The 22,178-nt window shown below is 46.1% G+C and overlaps 1 pseudogene; it reads left to right on the top strand.

Annotated features, from left to right (window-relative positions):
* Positions 1-3: 3 nt before the first annotated feature.
* On the top strand, positions 4-823 carry LOC149356320 (uncharacterized; annotated as a pseudogene).
* The last annotated feature ends 21,355 nt before the right edge of the window (positions 824-22,178 follow it).

Below are 22,178 nucleotides of genomic sequence, written 5' to 3'. Positions count from 1 at the left end.
CCTATGCCCTTTGAGGACCAAATCCTACTTACACTGATGCAGCTGCGTCTTGGCCTCTTGCTGAATGACCTCGCCTTACGTTCTGGTGCATCCACGGCAGCCATTACCAGGATTTTCTGCTTCATTGTGAAAGAACTTGCAAAGTTTACCAGAGAGTACTTAGTGTTCTGGCTGCCAAGAGCATTAATATGGAGCACAGTGCCCAATGTTTTTGAGGAGAATTACTCCGTAACTTGCATTGTGGACTATTTCGAAATTTTCATTGACAGACCTGGGCAGCTGCACTCAAGAAATATGACTTAGTTCCTACAAATCGCACAATACGGCCAAAATTCTTCGTCATTGCACCAAGTGGGTTTATTAAGTTGATGTCAAAACCGTTAGTGGCCGTGCAAGCGATCGTTTCATCACTTTGGACAGTGGGTTTTTAGGCCACCTGACGCAAGGCGATGAAGTCCTCGCTGACCGTGGCATTAACATAGGTGACCTGCTGCCACCATGTGTCAAAGGTTCACTCACATGCTTTTCCAAAGGCCGGCCGCAGATCTGTCGTTCAGAGGTAGTAGCTTCGCGTCGCCTGGCAAGACTTCAGATTTATGTTGAGCGATCAATTAGGCGTCTCAAATGCTTCAGGATTTTGAGGCAATTCCCTGCTAGTATATTCGCAAAGAAACCCCTAGCAAATGATGTACTTCGTGCCATCGCTGGGCTCTCCAACCTCCAACCAAATCTGATTAGAGATCATGGTGATGCATCAGAGCCTGGTGCTCAGGCACCGTCGCATTCAGGCAAGCATCTGGAAGTAGTAAACACACCTGAATGATGCATCGAGATTTATGTGGAGTAGCGACATCTTCTAGTCATCTCTTTCTTTTGTGCACCTCCTATGTTCTCTGTTCACTGAGTAACGTCACTAATGTTCTCTGCAAGAGAAACGCTCCTCAAACCTGCATTCAGTTAAATCTTCTGGGCCAGCTGTAGCCACCTTACCCCTGCAAATTTGCCAATCAGTTTCAACTAGGATATCATTAAATTACATTTATTCCCTCGGCCAACCTACTCGAATCATATATATATCCATAGCTCGCATTGCACTCAATTTAATTTCAAGCATTTTTATTAGCTTCAGAGTTTCTGCCCCATAGGTGAACACTTCCCAGATAGAACGAATTAACTCCTCTAGCATGCTGGTGTACTAGCAGGCTGCTGTTGATGACCTGAATATATCTGTCAATGTATATATGATATTCAGGTATTTTCCTAGCTATTTCACTAATGGCTCTGAGCTATCTTTTCCGCTACAAACAACTCACGTTCGAGCCTTCTTTCATGCCATCCGATTACCGATGTGTTCGCCAAAAATTTCATGTCCGCTAGCTTACGTCCAGGAAGAGAAAACTCTAAAGCACTCTTTCTCCTTGAGGAACTGAAGTTCGAATCATTTGAAGAGCACGTTTGAGCTACCAAGATTGATGTTCTGAGCCTATTCCATTGTCTTGATGATGGTAAAGATATGTTCTTCCAGCTTGACACCTTCCCTGTTGAAATTTTGCTTTCCCTCTGAAGGGCTATGTAGTCCATTCATTCCCTTCAGAAATTTTTTAATGCTTTTACATGTGCTTTTTCTGGACCATGGTTACGCAATGCCTCATGATGCTTCAAATAAAGCAAGTGCTTTCTTACACTCAGTGTAGGCTGTGTAAAGGGGGGGGGGTGGCTACATGTGTTATGCAATTGATGCAAATATTCAGAGCTGTGGACCTGAATCAACTTGTCTTTCATGTAAAATACATTAAAATGAGCACAATCAGTATTTGTATTTTTGTGCCACTGGCAGTGGGTGTGTAAGATGATTTGTGAAGAAACAAGCATTATTGGCAAGGCATCAAGCCCAGACATCCGTAGCTGTATGTGCAGAACGGTACAGGTGGAATCGGTCAGTGCATTTTATGAGTGAAGCAACTCACTGTTTGAGGTTTGGTTTTCGGCTTTCTTAGGGGCACTTGCTTTGCAGCTGGGGTGTACAGTGTAGGTCTGACGTTTGTGTGCATTTCGAATTTTTAAAATGCAACGCAAAGTTTTGTTGGGGAGTTTCTGCATTGGCTTGCCTGATAGAAACCTTTGTTAAAACCATATAGGAGATGTCTTACTTTGTCGTTCTTTGAATATTTATTGCCTGTACTCCCTGCATTTACTTTTGGGATGATGAGAAATATTCAGTATCAGGTGAGGGTACGAGCCTGTTGGCTTTTGCTTTGTGCCTGCATTTGTTTTATATGTTCAGAGACGTATTTGACGATTCTCATGTTGCATGCACAAATAAACCTGGTCAAATGTTCTTAATCACGAGACGATTAGTTGAATCTTGTTAGTTTATTGGAGTGAGAACCTGTTTATTGCTTGCTGTCAACAATTGCTGGCAGCAGGTGTGATAAATAGAAATCCTCGAGGTGTGCCACTTGCTTGCTTAAGAACTGCTTGTCATAGGGCACCTCGATAACATACAGGTCTGTTATGCAAGCAGTAGGACTCATTTTTTTAATAAAATTTATTCATGAGAGTAGTAAAAACGATTATAGTTTTTCAATGTAGCACCCTTCCACACCTACACGCTGCTGCTAATGAGTTTTCCAGTTTTCGTACGCCTCCAGGAACGCCTGGACCAGAATGCTGTTTAGCTCCCTCGACAAGGCCATTTGAACCGCCTCTAGTAATCCGTGATGTTTCCCCTTGAACGTCAATTTAAGTCTGTCGGGGCCAAGTCGGGGCGGTAGGGGGGCTGAGGCAGCGTTCCCGCCTTGCGCTGGGCAAAAAATCGGGGTCCTTCATTTCATTTCATTTATTTCGTCCTTAAAGGCCCGAGGGCATTACATAAGGAGGGGGTTACAAATTGTTTTGTGTGAACGCACTCATGATGAAAACATAGACAATAAAAGAAACACTGCAACTGCAAACACTAAAAATAAAGATAAAAAGTATCAAGTGGTTATATAAAAAAAAACAAGAGAAGCCAAGAAAGCACAGAAAAATACAATAAAAACTCAGGGAAAATACAGAAAAAAAAGTAAAGGCCAGCAAATGATTCACGTGTTCTGAAAATGACTGGTGAGTTTCGCGCGAAATGATTTGCGATCGTTGCATGATACTATGTCGTTGGGCAGGGCATTCCAATGGTTTATTGCGTCAGGAAAAAAGGAACTGCTCATTGCTAAAGTACGACTCTTGATGCTGGCTATGGGGTGGCTGTGGCTGAGGCGACTGGAAGTTCGGATCGGTGCTTTCAGCAGGGGATGTTTTGATATCGGATGGTAGAAAAAGCTGTGTAGTAGGCAAAGGCGTGAGATGATGCGGCGTGATTCAAGTGTGGGGAGGGAGATAGAATGTTTGAGTGCAGTGATGCTACTTTCTTTTGAGTATTCAGAGGTGATAAAACGGGTCGCGCGGTTTTGGATGGCCTCAAGTTCGGTGCTAAGGTACGCTTGAGAGGGATGCCAGATGGATGATGCAAATTCAAGTTTGGGACGAACAAATGTTAGGTAAGCAAGCTTTTTTACTTCGGGAGATGCTGACTTGAGGTTACGTCGGAGATAACCCAAGACACGGGAGGCATCAGAACATATTCTTTGGGCATGGTTCACCCAAGATAGTGAAGATGTCAGATGTAATCCAAGATACTTATATGACGTTGTTGAGGCAATCGGGACTGAGTTAATATTGTATGAATGATGAATAACTGCGCGTTTGCGAGAGAATGACAACAGTTGGCATTTATCTAGGTTTAAAGGCATGAGCCATCGGTCGCACCATGTGGCTATTATGTCAATATCTTTTTGTAGTAGGTGACAATCGGTGGGATCACGAATGGGGCTGTAAATTACGCAGTCGTCCGCGAACAGTCTTAATTTGGCGTTTGTGTTTACTGAAAGATCGTTGATGTAAATGAGGAATAGCAGTGGTGATAATCCAGCGCCCTGGGGGACACCTGATGATACATCGGTAAGGGGTGAGCGGTAACCATTGCATGAAGTGAATTGCATGCGCCCATTTAAGAAATGATCGATCCAGGTTATTAGGTTACCAGGAATGCCTAGGGAGGAGAGTTTTGCGAGCAGGTGCGAGTGAGGAACACGGTCGAATGCTTTCGAAAAATCTAAAAAAACGGCGTCTATTTGAAGTTTATTGTCCATAAAGTGTAGGATGTCATGAGTGAATTCGGCCAATTGGGTTTCACAGGAATAGTGTTTTCGAAAACCGTGTTGGTGGGGATAAAAGAAGTTAATTGAGTCTAGATGGCTCATTAAGTTAGACGATATAACATGTTCGAGTAATTTTGAAGGAATGCTGGTCAAGGAAATGGGGCGATAGTTGGACGGATTTGTGCGGTCACCTTTCTTGAATATCGGAATGATTTCAGCTATCTTCCAGTCGTCGGGGACTTCGCCGGATTCCAACGATTGGGTAAAAATTAGATGCAGGATTAAGCTTGAGACTGAACTAGTATTTTTCAGGAGTTTGCTGTTGATATTGTCACAGCCAGCCGATGATGAAGTTTTGAGAGAACTGATTAAGGTTGCTATTCCTGCCGGTGTGATTGTGATTTGGGACATGGGTAATGCTGAGGTGGCTGGCAAAAAACTTGGACTGCTAGTTGCTGAGGAGAACACTGAACAGAAGTATTTATTTAGAATTTCCGCGCACTCATTGCTGTCTATGGGCTCACGGTCAGCGTCAAGAAGCTCAATTCTAGAGGATCGGAGTTTAGGGGAGAGAATACGCCAGAATTTATTAGGGTTTGTTTGAAGGATAGAATGTAAGTCGGAAGAAAAAAACTTCAGTTTAGCGGAGACCAATTTTTCATTATATTCTTTTGCGCATAGATGGTATCGTTCCCATGTTTCAGGCAGGTTATGCAAGTTAGCTTTACGGTAAAGACGCTTTTTCCGATTAAGAATTCTTTTCAAGTCTCTATTGAACCATTCGTTGTTACAATCGGATTTTACAAGGAAGGACGGAATGTGTAGGTTTTTCAGTGTTAGCATTGTAGATTTAAAAAGTTCCCAGTTGGCACTGACCGAGCGAGCATTATAAGATTTCACAAAAGAGTTATAAAATTCTGATAGTGCGTGGTTGATGGCATTGAAATTAGCCCTTTTGTAGTCGGTTATTATCTTTTTCGTTGGGGACCGCTTTGTGATGGGCAATGATAGACGGATGTGAATTAGTTTGTGATCGCTAATGGCAGGTAACATGGTGATGCCTTTAACGTCATCGGGGGAGGTTGTCAGAAGTAGGTCAAGAATGTTACTTCCTCTTGTGGGGCATGTAATGACTTGGTGTAGGTTGAAGTCAAGTGTTAGATCAAGGAAGCGTTTTGATTCGTGGGAAGGTGATCTATTAAGCACTGAGAGTAAGCGCCAGCTGATGTTAGGGAAGTTGAAATCGCCGAATAAATAGATGGGAGAATTTGGAAATTTATCTTTGATGTTGTTCAAAGCAAGGCACAGCGCGTCGCAGAAGGATGAATCACTATCAGGTGGTCGATAGCAAATACCAAAAACGACTTTCTTTGCCCTGTCATTCACGGATGCCCACGTGAGTTCAAGAGTGTCGTCATTAGAGATGTGAGAAGATGAAAAGGTGTTATTGATAGCTATGAGGACGCCTCCGCCTTTCTTGTTTTTCCTGTCATGCCGGTATATTGTGAAGTTAAGGGAGGGGCAAAATATTTCACTGTCTCTAATATCTTCGTTCAGCCAGGTTTCAGTAAGTAGCACGACATCCGCTTCAATGTCAGTAATGCAGCCTTCAAGTTTATCGCGTTTTGGGATAACGCTTCGGATGTTTGTGAACGCAATATTCAGGTCGAGGTGAATTGATGGACGCTGTATAATGACGGGTGAAAGTACTTGTTGGCCGGTGTGTCACGTATCGCTTCGCTGGGTGTTTGTGGGGGGTGATTCAGTGTTACTGCGCATGGTAGCTGCTGAGCTTGGGATTTCCAGTACGCTGTCAGCGTCAGCGTTATAATAATAGCATTTACTGCCTACATAAAGTTTGTCGAAAGCAAGTTTAAAGGCACATTTTTTTGGTCTTATGAACTCGAGCAGCTTCGAACGTGCTTTGCGTGTGGGAAATTCAAAGTCTTCTCTTATGGCGAAGTTCGTCCCTTTAAGTTTACGCCCTTGGGAAAGAATGTTCTCTTTCGTTTTAAACTGTACAAACTTTACGATGATGGGGCGTTTTTTGTCGTCGGAATGACTTCCAATACGGTGGGCACGTTCGATGCTACTCCGTTCGAGTTGAAGGTCAAGGTGATCTGCGCAAAGTTGGACAATTTTGTTCTCCGATTCGGTCCATGTTTCGGTGTTTGTGTCGTCAAGGCCCAAGAAAAGCAAGTTGTTGCGGCGCATACGGTTTTTGGTGTCGATGTTGGCAGCTTTTAAGACTGCGATTTCGCGCTGCATGTGGTCAGTCTCATTATGGGTATTGACGGTATTCGGTGAGTGTTCCGGCGACTCAAGATTCGCTAGACGTTTGCTTAAATCGGCTATTTGTTTTTCGTGCGAGACTTGAGTCACACCGAGGTTAGCTATTTCTAAGCGGAGTGCTGCAAAACTTTCTTCGAGTCGCTGAATACGGGCTTCAACAGGTAATGGTTCTTTGGTCGTGTCAGGGCCAGGGTTGAGTGCAACGTCACCAGATAATATTAGCATGAGTTTTGACAGGTAGTTGAAAGCTAGAACGTCAGTGAGTATGTGAAAAACATCGCGCCACTTCGAGTCGTAGGGGCACGACACCATCACCAAGAAACGGTTGCTACTACGGTATTGTTTGCAATGGTTAAGGTAACTAACCTGAAACATCAGGAGTGCGGTGAGCATTGTGCGGCGACCGATGTCGTGCCCCGTGTGGACCGGGTGGATCTGCTGGTTAAGTAGGGAACCGTCGAGTCCCGTGGTTGATGACGTAATGGATAGGGGTGGTTGCCAGGTGGGGACGGCGATTATCGTCGGGAATGGTGTCTCGAGCGTGGAATAGGCGGCATTAGGTCCAGCAGGTGCGCTGTAATCTTCGGAGGGCGGTAGATCAGGGCGGCACCACGTACAAGCAGGTTGCCAGTACGACAGCACCTGAAACATCAGGAGTGCGGTGAGCATTGTGCGGCGACCGATGTCGTGCCCCGTGTGGACCGGGTGGATCTGCTGGTTAAGTAGGGAACCGTCGAGTCCCGTGGTTGATGACGTAATGGATAGGGGTGGTTGCCAGGTGGGGACGGCGATTATCGTCGGGAATGGTGTCTCGAGCGTGGAATAGGCGGCATTAGGTCCAGCAGGTGCGCTGTAATCTTCGGAGGGTGGTAGATCAGGGCGGCACCACGTACAAGCAGGTTGCCAGTACGACAGCACCTGAAACATCAGGAGTGCGGTGAGCATTGTGCGGCGACCGATGTCGTGCCCCCATTAACATGATGAAGAAGATCCTGGCAGATCGCTTTCCGGTTGGCCTTTTGCTGCTCTGACAACACTCGCGCACACTTTCCTAATGGCTAAGTTTTCTGTCACGATCTCAAAAACTTGGGTCTGAGGAATGCTCAAATCATCAGCAATCATTCTGATACTCATCCTACAATCGCTGTGGAATAAATGTTTCACTCGCTACACATTTTCGTTAGTCTTGCTGGTCGAAGGGCGTCCAGAGCGGTCGTAGTCTTGCACTCTTTCCTTACCTTCTCAGAGCAGCTTGCGCCACTAAAAAAATACCTGGTCTACCCATGGCAGCGTCACCGTAGGCCTCCTTAATCATGACGTCAGTCTCTTTGTCCGTTTTTCCAAGATTTACATAACATTTGATCGCGTATCGCTGATTCAATAAACGCTCCATGATTTTCCTGGTTTGGTTGGTTTGGTTTATGGGGTTTAACGTCCCAAAGCGACTAAGGCTATGAGAGACGCCGTAGTGGAGGGCACCGGAAATTTCGACCGCCTGGGGTTCTTTAACGTGCACTGACATCGCACAGTACACGGGCCTATAGAATTTCTCCTCCAAAGAAATTCCAGCCGCCGCGGCCGGGATCGCACCCGCGTCTTTTGGGTCAGCAGCCGAGCACCATAACCGCTGAGCCACCGTGGCGGCCGCTCCATGATTTTGCATCACGAGACGTTTCGACAGGGGCTCACAGTGCAAGCGACCTGCGCTCTTCAACGGCCGAGAGCCGACTGGCGATTTTTACCAGTGTTCCCAATATCCCCCTCCAGCGATCCTGCACGCGCAGACCGCCTCTCGTTCGCCCGTTCGCCCAGGAAAAAAACCAGTCCTACAACTGCAGAACAGACTCTGTATGCCTCGTTGGGTGCCCAAATCACAAAGTCGAGCTGGCTTCTCTCGCAGCAAAACAGCTGCAACTGTACTTGCAGGTAATATCTGTTCTTCCGGGCCTTGCTCAGCATGAGTTTTTTGTCCTTCTCAATCACGTCATATTTGCCGTTCTTAAACAGGGCATCAAGGGTGCCACGCTTGAGTGCAGTCTATGGTGTCGGGCACTTTATTTCCAGCACTGTGTCCGAGTCTGGAGTAATGCCATCAGGGCTGGCACCAAGCCATGAAGTGGCAGGTCGGACGATAAGGCCACATTCCACAACGTCCGTGTTCTTTGCTTCCTTGTACCAGGCGCGGCCTTTTGCTTCTGAATCTCTTCCATACCTTCATGTAAAAATTACATTCATGTTCTAATGAATTAGTCTGCCTCATATTAAAGTAACTTGAACAGTGACTAGTATATTCCAATATACAATCCAAGCATTCACAATATAAGAAAAACCAACCTCCAAATTCATGCTTTCAGGCTTGTAACTTCCATGCGATTTCCAATGAACAAGCAGTCAAGTTGTGCTCTGCTGTTGAAATGGAAATTTACATCACATTTTACAACCGGACAGTAATACTTTCATTTTTTGCAGGCAAATCCGGCCTGCGAATTGCCACGTTGCATTATGCGGTAATAGAAAGTTCATACTGCAAATACGCAAAAGAGCTGCTGTACAACATAAAATCGTGGTGTCACAACCAATCTATGGTCAGCATCACATGTAAAACAGTGTTTAGCAATAGTTCTTGAACTATAAAACTTGCCATAGCATTTGTGAATCCAAGGTGTAAAAACTTCAGCATGCCATGCAGAGCAACTGAGTCACCACACCAAAGGCTGCAGTCAGTGAGATATTTGGCTCCTTACCGTCTGCTGGCATTACCATGAAGCTTGGATGTATGTGCTTTGATACCCACTTCTCAGGGGCAGCTTTGATTGGAATGGTACGGGCCTCAATGGAAGTTATCGTTAAGAATCGCACTTTGTGCCATGCTGCACTTCCCTGAGGGTGCTTTGCCAGTGTTGCAGCATGCTCAAGAGACAGCAGGACATTGGTCATGAAGAAACCTTGGCATGCCTGACACAGCAGCTTCCAGTTGTGCTGCTCATGATTCTGCTGGAGAAGTGTGCAGTACGGTAAGGGTCCGTTAATTTAACGACATTTAGTGCATACCCGAAACAGGCTTATGGTGGCTAAAACCTGAAAATCACGCAGTCAGTATGCAATGTTGGACCATGTATAGGTGCACTTTAAAATGAAAAGAAGTTGCAAAAAATCAAATCTGCTGCAGCATGACCAATAGCTGTTTCTCGGTGCACCTGGAACTTCGGAATTGCGTCCAGATGCTAAGTATATCCTCGTGAGATCATCGCACTAAAAACCGTGGCAACTTGATATGAACTCCTGCAGGTCATGCGCTATCATATTCAAGAGCGCGTGGTGAACAGCTCAGAGTGTATAAATGAGTATGAAGGTCTTGTGGATGCTATACCGCATGTCCCAATGTCGAGAGGCACGCTCTGCTGTAAAGCTCATTACTGGGTAAACATTACAGCCAGTATTTTGGGATGGTTCAACTGTAAGCAGATGTCCCTTGCATGTGCAGTTTTGAACATAGCAAAAGCAAATCTTTACGCATAATGTCTTTATAGAAACTGCCTGCATTTTAACAAACAAAATGTACACTTATGCAACAACAAAATCCAGAAGGCAATCTTACTTGCACTTAATGATAGCCTCTATGCCTACTCGACTCACTTTTTCGAGTCAGTCATGCGCAACATCAGGAAATAATTTTCTTACATGCACGGCCGTCTTCACCGCCACCTGTATTTAATTTCCTGCGTGGCTTCAGAACACCGTGCAGCATGGTGTTCTGCAGCTTGGTGATGTCGAGAGGGCATTTTTCAAAGTGAAGGAGCATCTCCTTTTCCGATAAAAACTGCGGCGCCTTTGTTCCTGTTTTCTTTTATGAGAAGAAACTGCCTCCATTGTTCCCGCGGTCAAATTTTTCGCTGTTGCGCTTTCCATGCACATGGTTTGCCAGTTGGTGACTGTCCGGTGAGCCCCTTGCATGTTGCCTCGACAACCTTCATAAGCAGGGCACAAATACGGCTGCACCGCTCACTCAGCCCCGCTTTGCATGTGCAGCTGGCTGGGGAAGGTTGTCCAAAATTTACTCGTGTTCGGTACGTCCGGCTTGCTGTTTGCGATGACCAGATGTCTGCCTGGATGCAGCTCACACCATTTTTCTGCTGGTGCAGTGCCACGCCAACATGGCAAATTGTCAAGCAGGTTGCTGCCTTCAGGAAATACTCGGTAGTTGAGGGCAGCATTGCCATCTGTGTCGGGCATTTCAATCTTGTAGTTGTAGACAGCTGAAATAAAGAATGATATCAGTACACTATGTCGTCGTATGTGCCATTTCTGTAGTTGGTTAGCTTTGTGGTAATAGAAAATTTGTTCCCATGCTGAAAGTTGGTTGCCAAGAAATCTAGTAAAGTTCTGCATAATACACGTATGCTCTTACCAAAGGTAGCTGCGAAACCAAAATAAAAGGAACTGCTTATTAAATGCGTCCTCAGCTCCAACCTTTTTAATCTAACAATACGGGTGCAGAAAGATGCAATGAAGAATATTGTCGCTTGTGCTGATAATTTTACTTCGTATTTTACTAGCCACTGCCAGTTATGGCTTTCTGTCCACGCTGAAAACTTCGGTCATCGTACGTAAGGCGTACCGCATTACATCGGGAGATGCCACGCAACAGCTATAGGTTAAATACAAAACAGCTTTTCATAAACGCTAACTTGTTTGCAAACGAGCGCACGTTAAATCTCGCGCTCCTTGCGGGAGGCTTTAAAAAGCTTAAATTCGAAAATCCCTTCCGCAAGCAAGCAAAAGTTCGACTTGATGCAAAGTCGAACAGCAGGAGCTAATACCAGCCGTTCATCCATCGTAAACATGTGGCGCGGGTCGCAGCGTGATTGACGCGGCCGATCAGACACAAATAATTAGTTTTCAATATCTGTAAGCGACTGGTGCGCAGGTGTTGGGGATTTTTTGTAGAACAAGGCAGTTACGAGCCAGCTGCAAAGAAAGTACATGTTGGTAGAGTGCAACTAACTTGTGCTGCAACGAAATCTAGGAAGTTCTCACTTCAAACGCATGCACGAAAACAGTCATAAGCACACTAGGACAGAAATGCCAGTAGCAATTTTTGAGTTAGAAAAGCGAGAAAGGACATACAGCGAGCACACCGCCGTCACCAAACAACGCTATGCGGCGTGAAGGCCCACACGAAAACAAGAGAAAAGAGGCCTAAAATGCACAAAATAATAGCGCACATACACGGCCGCTGAAGCTTGGCCAAAGCTTGGTGTCACCCACCCATCCTGTATCCATTTTGCGAGCAAAATAAATAGTCTCGCTGCAGAACGTCCTTGCAGTTGAAGCTTCCTCGCAGGCAGGCAGCGGAGTCAGAAGGCCAGCGATGGAAGAGTGGTCACGTGACCTAATATGGCGGCGCCCATAGTTCCGCGCTGTAAACCGTCTATACCTCTCTCTCTCCTCCCCATTCCCTCCTTACCCTCGCTCTCCTTCTGCGCTCAGACTTGTCGAACGTAAGGGAGCTCCACACGAGGGGGCACCACTACTGTCGGGCCATCAAGGCACCAAGAGGAGGACGAACTCGCAACGCCAAATTGATAACTTGTTTATTTTATTTTATTTTATGATCTGTTCTCTGCAGACTTGTTTCCAGAATTTAGGTCATTGCTTTAGCGGTCAGGTCATCAGGACCTGCAGCAACAGGATTTTCAGGGATACGGAAACTGTTTCCGCGTTTTTAATTTAGAGTTGGTAAGAGGTATAAAAATTCGCTGTCAAAACATCGCGAATTTTTTCCAAGTCGGACTTACCGTTTACTATAGCACGACCGCTCGATTTCCTGTAGCAGCTACCCGCCGAATGCGCCCCGCCACCGGTGATGGCGAAAGGTCCAGTTTGTGCCACCGCGGCGGCCACGGCGCTGGCTACTGGTGACGAAGTCGAAGCGCTTGTCGGGGTAGCGGCTGCATATCTAGTCCAATTATCGGCTCTGATTTCGCAATATACCCTGCCATTCCACACATCGTTTGTTCTAGTCCATGAAATGTCTACTGTAAAACGTAGCAAATCGATGCCAGTGATTAACATTGTTGGTGTGGTACAATGAAAGTACATTTCTACGCGGAACCCGCTGGCTTGCGTGGGTCGCCCTGTGCCAAGCGATTTGGAAATAAAAAGCATTTTGTAACAATCGCGATTAGAGAGCAAGCCGATCATGTCATACATCTGTAAGTGGAAAAAATAAAAAAATGAACACGAATACGCTCACGGTTGGTATTCGCATGGGCAGCTAATTTTTACAGCACAAGAAGCACGGGGGTGCGCTTACAAGAGACCTTATCGCAGGGACATTCTTTCATCCTTGATGACAAATTACAACAGCACAGTTCAAGTCCGGCTCAAGAGCTGAAATGCGGGCCGGTTGGTACATTGTAAATTGAAAACGTTTGAAAGTACAATGTACCAACTCCAGTCGTTGTGGCGTGAACTCTCCTTCTCTTATCCCTTGTCTTTTGTGACTTGTTATTCTTAGTTTACAAGTCCGGCTCTTCCCAACAGTGGTGCCCGGGAGCATGGAATATCACCACAAATTAGATGAAATTCTTTTAAGATACCGTTTACCCAACATACGTGCCCTTTGAAGAATTAGGCATAGGCAAGATGCAAAAAGATGGTAACTACAGTTGGATACAACTAAAGTACGAAACGGGCCGCTTAAAAGAGACCCCCAGAAAACGGCACCGACTGATCTTCATAAAATCGCAGTTAATGCGAATAAGCCGTGGTTAATCCCCTATCAACTCCCACCCCCTCGGATGTCGCTCTGTATGTTCATGGGTATTAATTACAAAATATGAAAACCGGTAGATGCGATCGGCTGAACATACTCCCAGGGGCATATGCTGCATCATTCACGAGTTATCATTTGTACGGGGCTTTGTTTTCGTGAGGATATTTCCGGCGAAAATGCAACGTTTTCTTTAGAAGAGTTCCCCCCGGTTCTCCCGGTTCGATCCTTGATCGCATGCGGTAGATTCTGTTGAATTCTTCTTTCATTTCTGTAGCTTCATTTCGTTTGCCTTTACTTTCCGTAATTTTTTTAGAAACGAACGACGAGATCAAAAACGCTTCTGAGGTTCTGTGCTTTTACGGGGATAATTCTCTGTTCTGCGCATGTGGTCTAGAGGAGTTTACCAAGAAGATGTGCGTTCAGTTCCGAGAAAAATCTGGATTCCAAAATCATTTTCTTAAACAGGGCGCCACCCATCACCATGCTTTTCTTTTTGTGTACTGCTGAGTTCAAGCGAAGGTGGGTGCATCATGGGTGTGGCACCGTGTATGATGAGTCACGTATAGGCCTTGCTGCGCTAGGAAGGTTGGTGACTGCCACACTCCGCGAAATTTAGTGCTCGGGTAAAATGCCGGTGATGTACTTGAAAATGCAGCCATGGGTAGAAAGTATTAGGATACTCAGAGTACTTCGGAAGGGAAAGGCGCTTAGATGCTAGCCTGTTCGTGCTTAGCCAATGCACAGAAACAGCTTAAGCGGAGAACAGACCTCCCAACATAAGCGGTGCATACGACAAAGTGAACAGGGAGCTACTGTGGAACATATTAAAAACTGAAGGTATCGGTCATGAGGTAACTGATTTTCAACAGGAAATATACGGAGATAACGCAGTTGAAATTACATGGAAAGGGGCAAAAAGTACGACAACTGTCGAGGTACACAAAGGATTAAGGCAAGCTTGTAATCTATCACCGCTGCTGTTCATGTTTTCTATTGTAAATATGGCAAGAAGGCTACAAGGAAGTAATCCACGTTATAATCTGTCGTGCATTTTGGGCGGAAAGGTCGCTGAGCAACGGCTCCCGGGTTTAAAGTATGCGGACAATATCGTACTGTGAGCAGATAGCCAGCAAGATTTGCAAATTCTAATTAATTGTTGTGGAGACGAAGCAGGCGCTCTAGGTTTCAGGTTCAGCGTAGTTAAGGGAGGTGTGATGATTTTCAACAATGCAATTCATAAGGTGCTTACAATACAAGGCAATGAAATACCCAGAGTGGTCTTGCGGTGTGGGTAAGCGAAGGGCAGCTGCACACAGAAAGCACGAACAGTCTCTAAGGGCGAACGGGTGAAAAGACGCCGGGACAATGAAACATGCGGCATTATGGGGGTACAACAAATATGAAGTACTGAGAGGTATTTGGAAAGGAATAATGGTGCCGGGGCACACTTTTGGGAATCCGGTTCTGTGCTTAAGGGAGAAGATCACTATAGATTAGAAGTAAGTCAGAGAGCTGTTGGAAGATTAGCACTAGGTGCCCACGGTAAAACCACAAACGAAGCAGTACAGGGGGATATGGGCTGAGCACCGCTCGAGCACGGGAAGCTCAACAAAAAATACTGTGTGAAGAATGCGAGAGGAAATTGAATGATAACAGATGGCAGTTAAGGTACTTAAATTCTTATAGAGAAATAGCGTTCAGTCACAATGGCGAAAAAAAAATAGCAAAACAAGTTAACCATAGATCATATAAAAAAATTTTAAAAGTACAAGCAGAACCCCCATAACAGGGCATTTCTCCTAGCAAGGAAAGTTTTTCTAGGACACACTGATAGCTTTTGATAAACACATGTAAAGGCAGTGGTGTTTCATTCGGAAAATTGTACCTTTTTAAAAGAATTGTAGGTGTAAAATAAGCAAAAAACTTGTCGGCGATTTCACATTGCTAAGCATCAAATATTGTTCGAAAACGCAGTTTTTTTCTCTGGTGTAGACCACACCGCGTACCAGATACGAAAGCGCGATTGAGGTGTCCACAGACCCAACGAGCCAGTTATAGGCGTTTTCGTTTTTTCACCGTCAATGTCAAATTACCGAATGCACGCCACCGGTCTACGCTCCACAGCTGCGTTTCTGCAGCAATCTTGTCAATGCCAACGTGTATTGCTCTATGGACCATGCTTCTGCCACACCTTTCTTCACGCCAACGCATGCAATGCACATCTCTGTCAGTACCGCCACCTAGCTAAAAGCGCGAATATTAGTTTGATATTAATATTAGTTGCTGAAGAAGACGATGTGTTGCAGTTGAACACAAGGCGTCACCGGCATAGTGTACTCGTACAGGGGCCACTGAAGCTGATGTGTTTGCGCCGGCGCGAGTTGTAGTTCCAGTCGCGGCAATATTTATTTTAAAAATGTATTCGGCGTATTTCGGGCGGTCGTCGCAGGCCAGTACTGCGCATGCGCCGTAACCATGGCAACCGGTTGCCATGGTTGTTAGGCGCCGATTATGTAGAGCTCGGCGCGTAACGCGCCTTTTGCTATGTATATCGTGGCTTAGCTGAGCGAAGCCACAGCAAATATTTTATAGTTTGGCCAATGTCACCGTTCAGGGCAAGCTTCACCCAAAGTGGTCAGGCGGTTTAACTTCGTGAACTATTGCTTTCGCACTAAAAGGCATCTTCTCATTGTACAGCAGCGCAAAACTACCAACACAAAAAGGACACAGAAAGGGAAGACGGCACACAGACGTGCCTTGCCTTTCTCTGTCCTCTGTGTAGTTTTGCGCTGTCTGTCATCCTATATAAACAACCAACTAGCTCCAACTAGGTTAATCCTTCTCCATTGGGTTTCAGGGACCATTACGAACAAAAGTGTTCCACCTTTTTCTGAAGAATTCTGTACTTATGCCTCACTATAGGCTCAACGGCACCCTGTGCGATGGACGGAGCATCACCGCAACAGCAACGAGCTCCTCAATAATCGCCTCCTGCTTATGTGCAGCTCGCTCTGTGCGTTACGAGATAATTCAGGAAAAGGTGACGCCAAAAGAAAGAAATGGAGAGCGTCTTTTTTATTTTGCGTGTGTGTCTGTATGAAGCAGGAGCACTAATGAAGATATAGACAGAGAAAAGGTTTTTTGATATGGAGGGATGGCTTGACTGAAGCTGTGAAAATTGAAAGGGAGATTAAACAGGTGAACGATGCAAACTTTATAGAGTTCCAGATTAGCGGGTCTGCACAAGTGCAAACTATGTAAAAAAATGGCTTTCACAAGAGATCAGAAGTGTCATCATTCTGGAACTTGCAAATTTTGCCCAGTGTATATCGAGCAAGTGACGATCCGCTGATTAGATAAGCACGCAACCTTTCAAATGGTCTACCAAAATGGGTCCTACAATTACGTCAGTGCAAGACAGCCATGGAGAATTACAGATTGCGTACTGCGCATGCCAGGTACCAGTTGCGGCGCCAGGTGAAAAGCACATCGCCAATCCGGTGTACTTCTAAGAGAGTAGCTGTCTACTAAATTAAAATTATCCATTGTCTCAGTAGGTAAAAACGGCTGAATATATGCGCCTATAAATAATGAAGGGTGAGGACTAAGCACTCAAGCGGTGCAAAAGGCTGCCCAGATATGCAGAGCGCTAATGAACTTGTATCCTTAGAAACTACGGGGGGGGGGGGGGGGGGGTGAGAGAGAAAGCTTATTTCAGGGAAGCCGCAGAGCATTTTAGGAGACTCCTACTGGGTGAAGGTCACCGCACTATACATTCTTTCGCTGCTGGGCAGCACGCAGCCTCTCGCCCGCTTTCGTATCTTCCATACAGGAAGCGCCCAAGGCTTCCCGGGCTGCTTGCGCGGCTTCAAGAGCCGACGCCCTCAGCTCCTTCCCTTGCAACAGAAGGGCTTGTGCTTTCCTTAAGTGGCGCACCATAGCGCCCGCAAACTTCTCCTCGGGATTAGCCTTTATTTCTTCTTATGATATCCTGTAGACCAAATGCATAGAAGCCCTAGCCCATCGAGTATGTCCCTTTCTGTCCTGCTTCCTGATAGCCCTATCCTCTGCGATATCGAATGGCCTTGAGTAATTTCATCGACATTATTGTGAATGCCCATGTTTACTAATATTTCCCAAGATTACTACGCAAGGGATTATTTTAAGCAAATTGGAATCGGATACTTATATAAATCCTGTCAAATTCAGCTGTATGTTTCCAAATTCGCACGAACCGCATCGCGCCTTCTGTAATGAAGTGGTTGACTTATACCGTATGGTATGGGCATGGCAGACAAACCCAACTATACAAAGAATCAATAACTCAACAACTGAGGACTGAGAGGCGGCGCTGACCAATCCGCTTCTGGAATGAAGGACAACCCAACCATATCATACTTTAAACGTTTTTCTCTCTAGCGACTACCTACGCCACAAAAGCCGATAGCACAGGTTCCCCGTTAATGCATATCATAAAAACCATGCCGATATCCGAGTCGGAATAGGCTGATCGCTCGAATGAGGTCGAGTGATCTTGTTACGTCATCGCAACATGCCCTGACTGGTCGAGAGAGGTCACGTCACCTTGTGACGTCATAACAACATGCCCAGCGGGTTTGTTATCAACCTCGTTTCTAGAAAGCATTCGATGTATACAATTTCGGCACCGGAACACCACGGCGGATATGCGCTACTATGCTAGCAGTCTGAATATGACGGCTGTAAAGCAAGATATGAATCATCATGCTATCTAATTCCGTTTTCATACCCGAATTTTTATTTTGTGATCCCGAGGGCTAAAGAGAATAATACAGTTTGAATACGCACAAAAAGCATCAGACAAGTAAAGCAGAGCCCTGGCTTTATAAATTACTACGTAATTAATTGTTGCTCCAGGGCAACGCCGGGTACAACTCAGAACAGCCACGGGATGGGGAGGCAGATCACGGTACCTTTGATAGACACGTCACTCTGCTGCCAAATCCAAGCAGGCTTTCCTGTGTGAGAGCTTGCCTCCTCTGGCATTCCAGCACTTACATATTGCCCACATTCATCAACACTGTTTGTACGTCGTCCGTTATGAAACCATACTTTTATCTTCCTCTATACCGCACAAGAACGTTGCACATAGACATTACTTGCAAAATAGCGCCCAGTTCAGAAAAAAAATCACCTAGTGCAGCAGCATGCCTGTTTAAAAACCTAAGGTGGTTAAAGCGTCACGATAGTTTATTCACCTTCATGGCTCTCCCAATACCTGCGAAAAAGAATAGCCATGAAGAATTAGGTAGCGTGTGTATGGTGAAATGTGACCCGAACTCGGAGAGTCAGAAATCCTTCGTATCACCATCCCCTTTGCCACTCTCGAGTAGCCCGGTCGGCAACACCTTATGCCGAAGTCAGAGTGCAGAAAGGATGACGGAGAACACACAGAAGTACGAAGTGAAAAAACAAAATTTGTTTATTAACATTGCTGCAGACTAAGCAAGATTAAGACGACTTCTGCGCGAAGACTTCGACTGCCCGCCAGGCGAGAAAACGTCCACGCTTTGCCACCCGCTTCAATCACGCAGGGAGAAGCACAAAATGTCGACTGTAATAGAAAAAGAATAATAAAAAAGTGGATTAGCATTAAATAAGAAGCACAGGTAACAGAACATGCAACTTTGCAGGATATACCGCAGTGTGAGCATACGTTTCCCTAAGCACAACTTCCTCACGGCTGAAATAGATGAACCCATATGGAGCATGCTTTCACAGATGGTTTTCTTATTCCTATCAGGTTAACGAAAAAGCGCACTTCGCTACAACAGTCTTTCATTAAGCCGACATCACAAAGGAAAATAATAATAAAGCAGCACATGTACATAGCCAAGGCATCGACAGAGAATATCTGCAAGCATTAAATACGCTGAAGTCGAGGGCTGGACGGAAACACATTGTCGGGAGTGTACATGAAGCAGGCAGAACATTGACCAAAATAAAAATGAACACTTAAGCGACGTTTCGGCTCCCACGCGGGAGCCTTGTTCGCAAAAAGGTACGGACGTGAACAGACTGTCTAAGCTTGAAAATGGGCCCTAGGGAGCGGGCTATGCACTAGGCATTCTAGTGCATACGCCCGGTGCCTAGGGCCCATTTTCAAGCATAAATAGCAAGTCTTTTTACGTCCGTATCAGTTTGTGAACAAGGCTCCCGTGTGGTAGCCGGAACGTCGCTTAAGTGTTCATTTTTCTTTTGGTCGGTGTTCTGCCTTAGTCTTCATTAAATACGCTACGGAACTGCGGTGCACCTACCATGCAAACGGCAATCAATCCGAAGATTCCCAGCTCTGGTCGCTGCTTCCGAAGATTCCAGAAGTGAGGTGTAGCTCGAGAGACGTGTCTGGGAGCTCCAGCGCTTGTATGATCCGTTCGCACTTCAAGTGGCGGAGCTGCCTTTCACGGAAACTGCACAGTCAGTAGCGTTGACATCGAAGCGCTGGAAGAGCGCAGGCAGCCCGTCGGAGTCGTCCTCCAGGCTATGCAGGAAACTCGAAGACACCTCTATGCTTGACTGCTCCAACTCATTAGCAAAAAGAGTGCCTTCCGCGTCACCAGTGCTTGACGGGAACTCCTTGGAATCATCGCGCTCGCCTTTGTCATGATGCCTGCAACCGTCAGAGAATTGCAGGCGCCGACGGCAGCCGGAAACAGACTCTTCTACGGAGATTTCCTTTCGCCGCGACGGCGGAGAGAGAAGGGATCCGGCCCCGGAGCTGCTCACTGAGGCGTCCCAAGAGTAAGTGAAAGGAAGAGCCGAAGACACCCATGAACTCGACGAACTTGACTGCTCCTTGGAATCGTGGTGGCTTTTCGGCAGCGGCGTAGACGCCCGTGGTGTCCTCAAGCATCAGGTCGTCTATGCTGCTCACCCAATCGCTGTAATGACCGGGGTCCTAAATGCTGTCACCTGCGAATCAAGAACAAGAATTGAGGCGCACAGATTTTCATAAGTGCACCCGGAAAATCGTTCACAGCTACTCCGTGTAAGCTACGAATATGGATCGGTTGTACTTACTGAAGTGCACGTCAAATGCCTCTTCGTGAGGAGCGCAGCCCAACCGCGATCTACGATGTGTAGACGGAAGGCACTCCAAGACTGGGGACTGGGGATTTCTCTCCAAGAAGGGGATTTCTCTCCAAGTGAACATCTTGCTATACCTCACCAACATTTGTTCTCCCTCTGCAACACGAGGTAGAATGGTTTGGCCTGTAGCACGAACGACGTTTTTCCGTATGCCGGGCAGCGCATTGGCGGATGTGTCCGGCCGCAACGGGGGCACGAGGCTGGCTGATGCTCTTTTCCGTATGCCGGGCAGCCCATTGGCGGATGTGTCCGGCCGCAACGGGCGCACGTGGCTGGCTGATGCTCTTTTCCGTATGCCGGGCAGCGCAATGACGGATGTGTCCGGCCGCAATAGGGGCATGTGGCTGGCTGATGCTCTTTTCTTGAAGTTATTGCATAGATTCTGTCTCTGTCTTGAACCATATCTCAACGCAGCGGTTTCAGCTGCGTTGCATAAGGTCATAGCTCTTTCGAGCGCAAAATACTTTTCTCTGAGCATTTGCTCTCGTAGCTTGGGAGATTTTGTGCCGAAAACCACTTAGTCATGTTCCATGTCGTCAGTTAGGGCCTCGAAATTGCACCACCTCGCTTGTTTCTTCACCTCTCGCAAAATTGTTCGAAAGGTTCTGCCGGCTACTGCACGCGTTTACGAAACATATACTTTTCGTGCACTTAGTTCTTCTTTCCAGCGAAGTATTCCTGAAACATGGCGACAACCACTTTGAAGTCCTGTTTGCCTTGTCTCCAAGAACGAGAAATTGCTGTAAATATCCATCGCAACTTCGCCTGCTACGCTGATCGAGAGCGCCATTTTCGCCGCTCAGTCTTTGGTTTTACAGGTGACGTTGCCTCCAAGAAGAGTTCAAAACTTGGGTGGACAAGCTTCCATCTTCTTCCGGCTTGCCCGGACAGGGTAAGTGGTTCTGAAAGCTTGATGCTTTCCATGTCTGCAAAGCTGCTCCGGGTCGTCCGTCGGCGGGTGAGCATGACGAGTGGAATCCACGAACAGCAGGCTCGAGGATCATCCCACTTCTGACACCAAGCATCATTTCACCACTGGCCGAAGTCAAACGTGGACGCAGCCACAGAACACTGAACGACCTGCTTTATTCAGCGATAGTTTTTATAGCTCACTCGGTGCGTAAGAGGGCGAGTGGGTTATCCCGCATTAGATAGCGGCATGCTCCCCGGAGCTTGGCCGGTGGTTAGTGCCCATGCGTGCGACACGACCGAAGGTCCGATACACAAACGCTAACCTTCAAGCACGTTGGTCAGCCTCAGAGATCCATTCCTTCTTTTCAGCTATTTCGTCAACGCACTTGTGCCTGCGAGATGAGCCTGTGACCGCGGTACCTGTACTTCACTTCTCAAGACCCTTATTTGCAGGTAAGAGTTATCTTTTTGTGGTTAGGAGGTGGTACTCTATCGATACAACATAAATTCCTCCTGCGTCCCTTTAAGGATATCTAGTTCAATTTTTTGTTCGCGGGATGTGATCAGATAAACTAGTTGAAGCATAGAAATTAAAAAATAACTAGCGTTCTCAGAACACAATGCCTCCAAGCTTCACCAGTAAACGATCCAAATGAATGCTCGTAACTTTGTGAATAAAAATAACTAGTATTCTAAAAACGTGCCGTACGAAACTAAGTAAAAATTTACCCAATGAATGCCCTATAAATGCTGTACTACATGTACTGACATTATGAATGCGCAAAAAAAATACGAAACAAACACCTAAACCGATAGAAGGAATTTGAGATGCCTCGTCAAATGTGCACGACAAAATGAGCGTGCCCAGTGAA

The sequence above is a fragment of the Amblyomma mixtum genome, chromosome 3 (assembly GCF_055824585.1).
Source record: "Amblyomma mixtum isolate Tamu chromosome 3, ASM5582458v1, whole genome shotgun sequence".
Lineage (NCBI taxonomy): Eukaryota > Metazoa > Arthropoda > Arachnida > Ixodida > Ixodidae > Amblyomma > Amblyomma mixtum.
Note: the sequence above shows the minus strand (reverse complement) of the source record. Positions and strands in the feature narration are given on the sequence as shown.